Source organism: Bubalus kerabau, chromosome 17 (assembly GCF_029407905.1).
Source record: "Bubalus kerabau isolate K-KA32 ecotype Philippines breed swamp buffalo chromosome 17, PCC_UOA_SB_1v2, whole genome shotgun sequence".
Classification (NCBI taxonomy): Eukaryota; Metazoa; Chordata; class Mammalia; order Artiodactyla; family Bovidae; genus Bubalus; species Bubalus kerabau.
Genome location: NC_073640.1, coordinates 16,228,080 through 16,236,764, shown reverse-complemented (window position 1 = coordinate 16,236,764; position 8,685 = coordinate 16,228,080).

Sequence of the window (8,685 nt, the reverse complement as noted above, 5' to 3'; positions counted from 1 at the left end):
CACCTCATATCTGTCAGAATGGCTATTATAAAAAAGACAGCATGAAACAAGCACTGGCAAGGGTGTGGAGAAAGGGAAGCCTTCATGCACTGCTGGTGGGAAGGTAAGTCGGTGCAGCCACTACAGAAAATAGTATAGATAGTCCTAAAAAACTTAAAAATAGAACTACAATATGTCCAGCAATTCCACTTCTAGGTATTTATCCAAAGAAAATGAAAACACTAACTGCAAAGATATATACACTCCTATGTTCACAGCAACACTATTCACAACAGCCAAGATATGGAAACAACCCAACTGTCCATCAACAGAGAAATGGATAAAGAAGATGTGGTACAGATATACAGTGGACTATTCAGTTCAGTTCAGTCGCTCAGTTGTGTCCAACTCTTTGGGACCCCATGGACTGCAGCACGCCAGGCCTCCCTGTCCATCATCAACTCCCGGAGTTTGCTCAAACTCATGTCCATTGAGTCAGTGATGCATCCAACCATCTCATCCTCTGTTGTCCCCTTCTCCTCCTTCCCTCAGTCTTTTCCAGCATCAGCATCTTTTCAAATGAGTCAGCTCTTCACATCAGGTGGCCAAAATATTGGAGTTTCAGCTTCAACATAAGTCTTTCCAATGAACACTCAGGACGGATCTCCTTTAGAATGGACTGGTTGGATCTCCTTGCAGTCCAAAGAACTCTCAAGAGCCTTCTCCAACACCACAGTTCAAAAGCATCAATTCTTCGGCACTCAGCTTTCTTTATAGTCCAACTCTCACATCCATACATGACCACTGGAAAAACCAAAGCCTTGACTAGATGGACCTTTGTTGGCAAACTAATGTCTCTGTTTTTTTATATGCTGTCTAGGTTGCTCATAACTTTCCTTCCAAGGAGCAAGCGTCTTTTAATTTCATGGCTGCAGTTACCATCTGCAGTGATTTTGGAGCCCAAAAAAATAAAGTCTGACACTTTCCACTGTTTCCCCATCTATTTCCCATGAAGTGATGGGACCAGATGCCATGATCTTCGGTTTCTGAATGTTGAGCTTTAAGCCAACTTTTTCACTCTCCACTTTCACTTTCATCAAGAGGCTTTTTAGTTCCTCTTCACTTTCTGCCATAAGGGTGGTGTCATCTGCATATCTGAGGTTATTGATATTTCTCCTGGCAATCTTGATTCCAGCTTGTGCTTCTTCCAGCCCAGTGTTTCTCATGATGTACTCTGCATAGAAGTTAAATAAGCAGGGTGACAATATACAGCCTTGATGTACTCCTTTTCCTATTTGGAACCAGTCTGTTGTTCCATGTCCAGTTCTAACTGTTGCTTCCTGACCTGCATACAGATTTCTCAGGAGGCAGGTCAGGTGGTCTGGTATTCCCATCTCTTTCAGAATTTTCCACAGTTTATTGTGATCCACAGAGTCAAAGGCTTTGGCATAGTCAATAAAGCAGAAATAGATGTTTTTCTGGAACTCTCTTGCTTTTTCCATGATCCAGCAGATGTTGGCAATTTGATCTCTGGTTCCTCTGCCTTTTCTAAATCCAGCTTGAACATCTGGAAGTTCACGGTTCACGTATTGCTGAAGCCTGGCTTGAGAATCTTGAGCATTACTTTACTAGCTTGTGAGATGTGTGCAATTGTGCGGTAGTTTGAGCATTCTTTGGCATTGCCTTTCTTTGGGATTGGAATGGAAACTGACCTTTTCCAGTCCTGTGGCCACTGCTGAATTTTCCAAATTTGCTGGCATATTAAGTGCAGCACTTTCACAGCATCATCTTTCAGGATTTGAAAGAGCTCAACTGGAATTCCATCACCTCACTAGCTTTGTTCATAGTGAATATTCCTAAGACCCACTTGACTTCACATTCTAGGATGTCTGGCTCTAAGTGAGTGATCACACCATTGTGAGATTATCTGGGTCATGAAGATCTTTTTTGTATAGTTCTTCTATGTATTCTTGCCACCTCTTCTTAATATCTTCTGTTTCTGTTGGGTCCATACCATTTCTGTCCTTTATTGAGCCCATCTTTGCATGAAATGTTCCCTTGGTATCTCTAATTTTCTTGAAGAGATTTCTAGTCTTGCCCATTCTATTGTTTTCCTCTATTTCTTTGCACTGATCACCAAGGAAGACTTTCTTATCTCTCCTTGCTATTCTTTGGAAATTTGCATTCAAATGGATATATGTTCCCTTTCCTCCTTTGCTTTTCACTTCTCTTCTTTTCATAGCCATCTGTAAGGCTTCCTCAGGCCATTTTGCTCTTTTGCATTTCTTTTTCTTGGGGACGGTCTTGATCCCTGTCTCCTGTACAATGTCATGAACCTGTGTCCATAGTTCATCAGGCACTCTATCAGATCTAGTCCCTTAAATCTATTTCTCACTTCCACTGTATAATCATAAGGGATTTGATTTAGGTCATACCTGAATGGTCTAGTGGTTTTCCCTACTTTCTTCAATTTAAGTCTGAATTTGACAATAAGGAGTTCATGATCTGAGCCACAGTCAGCTCCCGGTCTTGTTTTTGCTGACTGTATAGATTTTCTCCATCTTTGGCTGCAAAGAATATAATCAATCTGATTTCGGTGTTGGCCATCTGGTGGTGTCAATGTGTAGAGTCTTGTGTTGTTGGAAGAGGGTGTTTGCTATGACCAGTGCATTCTCTTTGCAAAACTCTATTAGCCTTTGCTTTGCTTCATTCTGTATTCCAGGGCCAAATTTGCCTGTTACTCCAGGTGTTTCTTGACTACCTACTTTTGCATTTCAGTCCCCTATAATGAAAAGGACATCTTTTTTGAGTGTTAGTTCTAAAAAGTCTTGTAGGTCTTCAAAGAACCATTCAACTTCAGCTTCTTCAGCATTACTGGTTGGGGCATAGACTTGGATTACAGTCAATCTGAATGATTTGCCTTGGAAACGAACGGAGATCATTCTGTCATTTTTGAGATTGCATCTAAGTACATTGCGTCTGCATTCCAGACTTTTTTGTTGAGTATGAGGGTTACTCCATTTCTTCTAGGGATTCTTGCCCACAGTAGTAGATATAATGGTCATCTGAGTTAAATTCACCCATTCCAGTCCATTTTAGTTTGCTGATTCCTAGAATGTCGACATTCACTCTTGTCATCTCCTGTTTGACCACTTCCAATTTGCCTTGATTCATGGACCTAACATTCCAGGTCCCTATGCAATATTGCTCTTTACAGCATTGGACTTTGCTTCCATCACAAGTCACATCCATAACTGGGTGTTGTTTTTGCTTTGGCTCTGTCTCTTCATTCTTTCTGGAGTTATTTCTCCATGATCTCCAGTAGCATATTGGGCACCTACCAACCTGGGGGGTTCATCTTTCAGTGTCCTATCTTTTTTCCTTTTCATACTGTTAATGGGAGTGGCAAGCAGTGGCTGTGCAGCACTGGGGTGGCAAGCGGCCAAGAGGAGCTACCCCTTGTCCAAGACAAGGAGCAGCGGCCGCCCTTTGCTGGATCAGCCGTGAAGAGATACCCAACGTCCAAGGTAAGAGAAACCCCAGTAAGATGGTAGGCACTGAGAGAGGGCATCAGAGGGCAGACAGACTGAAACCACAATCACAGAAAACTAACTAATTTAATCACATGGACCACAACCTTGTCTAACTTAATGAAACTAAGCCATGCTGTGTAGGGCCACCCAAGATGGACAGGTCATGGTGGAGAGTTCTGACAAAATGTGGTCCACTGGAGAAGGGAATGGCAAACCACTTCAGTATTCTTGCCTTGAGAACCCCATGAACAGTGGAATGTTATGCTAAGTTGCTTCAGTCGTGTCCGACTCTGTGCAACCCCATAGATGGCAGCCCACCAGGCTCCCCTGTCCCTGGGATTCTCCAGGCAAGAACACTGGAGTGGGTTGCCATTTACTTCTCCAATGCATGAAAATGAAAAGAGAAAATGAAGTCGCTCAGTCGTGTCCGACTCTTAGCAACCCCATGGACTGCAGCCCACCAGGGTCCTCCGTTCATGGGATTTTCCAGGCAAGAGTACTGGAGTGGGGTGCCATTGCCTTCTCCAAGTGGAATGTTACTCAGCTATAAAAAGGAATGGAATCTTGACATTTGCAACAACAGGGATGGATCTGGAGGGTATCATGCTAAGTAAACCACATCAGGGAGAGGAAGACAAATACTGTATGATTTCACTTATATGTGGAATCCAAATGATAGGCAAATGGACAAACAAAACAAAATGGGAACAGACTCACAGAGACAGAGAATAATCTATTGGTGGCTAGAGGAGAGGGGGTGTGGGAAGAGGTGACAAGGGGGAAGGGGATTAAGAGGTATAAATGTCCAGCTATAAAATAAATAAGTCAAGGGGATATACTATACAGCATAGGGAATACAGCATTGTAAAAGTACTGTAATAATTTTCTGTGGTGACAGATGGTAACTACACTTACCGTTGAGCATTTCATAATGTATGTTATCACTATGCTTTATACCTGAAACTAATGTAATGTTACAAGTCAATTACACTTTAATCTTAAAAGTCTTCTAATAAAAATATGAACCAAGCTTGTGGAGGTGATGGAATTCCAGGTGAGCTCTTTCAAATCCTAAAAGATGATGCTGTGAAAGTGCTGCACTCAATATGCCAGCAAATTTGGGAAACTCAGTAGTGGCCACAGGACTGGAAAAGGTCAGTCTTCATTCCAACCCCAAAGAAAGGCAATGCCAAAGAATGCTCAAACTACCACACAATTAATCTCACATGCTAGCAAAGTAATGGTCAAAATTTTTCAAGCCAGGCTTCAACAGGACATGAACTGTGAACTTCCAGATGTTCAAGCTGAATTTAGAAAAGGCAGAGGAACCAGAGATCAAATTGCCAACATTCACTGGATCATTGAAAAAGCAAGAGAGTTCCAGAAAAACATCTACTTCTGGTTTATTGACTATGCCAAAGCTTTTGACTGTGTGGATCACAACAAACTGTGGAAAATTCTGAAAGAGATGGGAATACCAGACCACCTGACCTGCCTCTTGAGAAATCTGTATGCAGGTCAAGAAGCAACATTTAGAACTGGACATGGAACAGGCTGGTTCCAAGTTGGGAAAGGAGTACATGAAGGCTGTATATTATCACCCTGATTATTTAACTTACATACAGAGTACATCATGCAAAATGCCAGCCTGGATGAAGTACAAGGTGGAATCAAGATTGCCAGGAGAAACATCAATAACCTCAGATATGCAGATGACAACACCCTTATGGCAGAAAGTGAAGAACAACTAAAGAGCCTCTTGATGAAGGTGAAAGAGGAGAGTGAAAAGCTGGCTTAAAACTCAACATTCAGAAAATGAAGATCATGGCATCTGGTCCCATCACTTCATGGCAAATAGATGGGAAACAGTGGAAACAGTGAGAGACTTTATTTTCTTGGGCTCCAAAATCACCGCAGATGGTGACTGCAGCCATGAAATTAAAAGACACTTTTTCGTTGGAGGAAAAGGTATGACTAACCTAGATAGCATATTAAAAAGCAGAAGAGACATTACTTTGCCAACAAAGGTCCGTCTAGTCAAGGCTATGGTTTTTCCAGTGGTCATGTATGGATGTGAGAGTTGGACTATAAAGAAAGCTGAGCACCAAAGAACTGATGCTTTTGAACTGTGGTGCTGGAGAAGACTCTTGAGAGTCCCTTGGACTGCAAGGAGATCCAACCAGTCCGTCCCAAAGGAAATCAGTCCTAAATATTCATTGGAAGGACTGATGCCGAAGCTGAAACTCCAATATTTTGGCCACCTGATGCGAAGAACCAACTCATTGGAAAAGATCCTGATGCTGAGATGATGGACAGAGAAGCCTGCGTGCTGCAGTCCATGGGGTTGCAAAGAGTTGGACATGACTGAGTGACTGAACTGAATGGAATAAAAATATGTTTAAAAAGTTAATGAAAGGAAACAGCCCAAATGGCCATTAACTCATGAATGGATAAACACTTCATGTCCCTGCACGTGTGCCAAGTCGATTCAGTCATGTCCGACTCTATGCAACCCTATGGACTGTAGCTCACCAGGCTCCTTTGTCCATGGGATTCTCCAGGCAAGGATACTGGAGTGGGTTGCGTGCCTTCCTCCAAGGGATCTTCCTGACCCAGGGAATCAAACCCTATCTCTTACATCTCCTGCATTGGCAGGCAGGTTCTTTAACACTAGCACCACCTGGGAAGCCCCTTCTGTCCTTACAATGGACTATTATTCAGCCACAAAAAGGAATAACTGGCTACAACATGGATGAACCTTGAAAACATGCTTAGCGAAAACAGCCAGACACAGACAGTCACATATTGTCTGATCCCTTTGCTATGGACTGTCCAGAGTAGGTAAATCCACAGAGACGGAAAGCAGATTTGCGGTTGCCAAGAGCTGGGAAACGAGACTTGGGATGTTTTGGGGAGGATGAGAATGTTCTGGAATCAGTGCTGACGGTTGTAACGGCTCTGTTGCTGTCTGTTGTTTAGTCGCTAAGTCACGTCGGACTCCTTGCGACCTCCATCAGGCTCCTCTGTCTATGGGATTCTCCAGGGAAGAACACTGGAGTGGGTTACCATTTCCCTCTAAAAGGGATCTTTCTGACCCAGGGATCAAACCCATGTCTCCTGCATCGGCAGGCAGATTCTTTACCACTGAGCCACCTGGGAAGCCCATAACAACTCTGAGAATGTTCTAAATGTCACTGAACTGTACACTTTCAAATAGTTGAGTGGTGAAGTTTATGTTAAAAAGAGTGGAGGTATCAAGTGGCTGATCCAGTATAAAAAGAGCTGAAGTCTCTAGTAAACAGCTCCCTGTACATTACACCTCAGTATGCATTTTCATTTTGAGTACTCACTATGTGCCAAGATCTGGGGGCAGCCCTCTTCCTACAAGATCTCATTGCCAGTCCAGTCCGATGCATGAGACAGGGCGCTCAGGGCTGGTGCACTGGCATGACCCAGAGGGATGGGATGGGGAGGAAGGTGGGAGGGGGGTTCAGGATGAGGAACACATGTAAACCCATGGCTGATTCATATCAATATATGGCAAAAACCACTACAATATTGTAAAGTAATTAGTCTCCAATTAAAACAAATAAATTTAAAATAAGAAGAAAAAAATCTCATTGCGTTTTCAAAGCCACCTAGGAAGCAGTTACTCTCATCACCCCCAAAATACAGGTGAGAGACTGGATGTCCCAGGAGGCCAGCTTCCTGTCTGGATGAGGGTGGCAGAATGGGGTTTGAGTGGCTTGGTCCAAGGCCACACTTGTAGGCAGGTAGGTGGCTGCCTCTCCCGGGATATGGGGGGACCCACTTCCTGTGACCCGGGCAAAGATGGCCTGAGGTTCCTTGCTCACAGTCCGCCTCATGGGATCAGCAGGGGGATATTTATGGTGAAGAGAGGATGAGTAATGTGTGGCCCAGTGGTCTACCACCTCCCCTACCCCAGGATCCACTCTCTGATCTGGCTGGGACTCAGAGTGGTGGTGGTGTTCAGTCGCTCAGTCATGTCTGACACTTTTCCATCCCATGGACTACAGCGTACCAGGCCTCTCCGCCTCCACTATCTCCTGGAGTTTGCTCAAATTCATGTCCATTGAGTCAGTGATGCCAGTCAACCATCTCATCCTGTCACCCCCTTCTCCTCCCATCCTCAATCCTTCCCAGCATCAGGGTCTTTTCCATTGAATCAGCTTGTTGCATCAGGTGGCCAAAGTATTGGAGCTTCAGCATCAGTCCTTCCAATGAACACCCAGGTCTGATCGCCTTTAGGATGGACTGGTTGGATCTCCTTGCAGTCCAAGGGACTCTCAAGTGTCTTCTCTAGCACCACAGTTCAAAAGCATCAATTCTTTGGCACTCAGCCTTCATTATGGTCCAACTCTCACATCTGTACATGACTACTGGAAAAACCACAGCTTTGACTATATGGACCTTTGTCGCCAAAGTGCTGTGTCTGTGATACAGCTCCTAAGGCCTCAGGGTGCCCCATCTACTAAAGGGGAGAAGCAAGACCAGGCCTTCGAGTATGCTGTGAGCCTACACCAGAGAACGCAGGTGCGAGGCTGTCAGAGAACCAGTCTGTGTGCTGGGATGGAGGGTCCTCCCCAACAGTTCTGTGGCTTCGACCAAGCAGGGACTTCACATCTGTGCTTCCAGTTCCTTGTCAGTGACAAGGCATGGGCTACTGACACCTCGTGGGTGATGATTCTCCCAGTGAGGATTAAGCATGAATAAAGGGAATGGTGCCCAGCCTATAGCAGGTACTCAACAAGTGGCATTGGGGTGTAACGGCCTCATAATCACCAGGCTGGTGGGCCCCTTTGACCCTCTGACTCATCCTCTGTGGGTAGAGGAGCCCAGGATCTGTGTGTAAAGCATCTCTCCCTCCAGGGGGCAGATGTAGGAACCCGGGCTCATTGCTGAGAGGTGACAAAGGACCCTGGGCCTGTGGACAGGCAGGGCAGGCCCAGACCTCAGCTCCCTGGGCTGGGCGAGCTGGACTGTGGCTAGGCTCTCTGTGCTGTGCTGAGTTGCTCAGTCGTGGCTGGGCTCTTGGCCACCAACAAGAACTGCCTGATAACGAGCTACCTCATTACCTTGCAGACTGTCACTGCCCTCAGCCACCATCTGCCGCCTCACCTGTCCCCTGGCACGTCCCCATCCCATGCTGCCT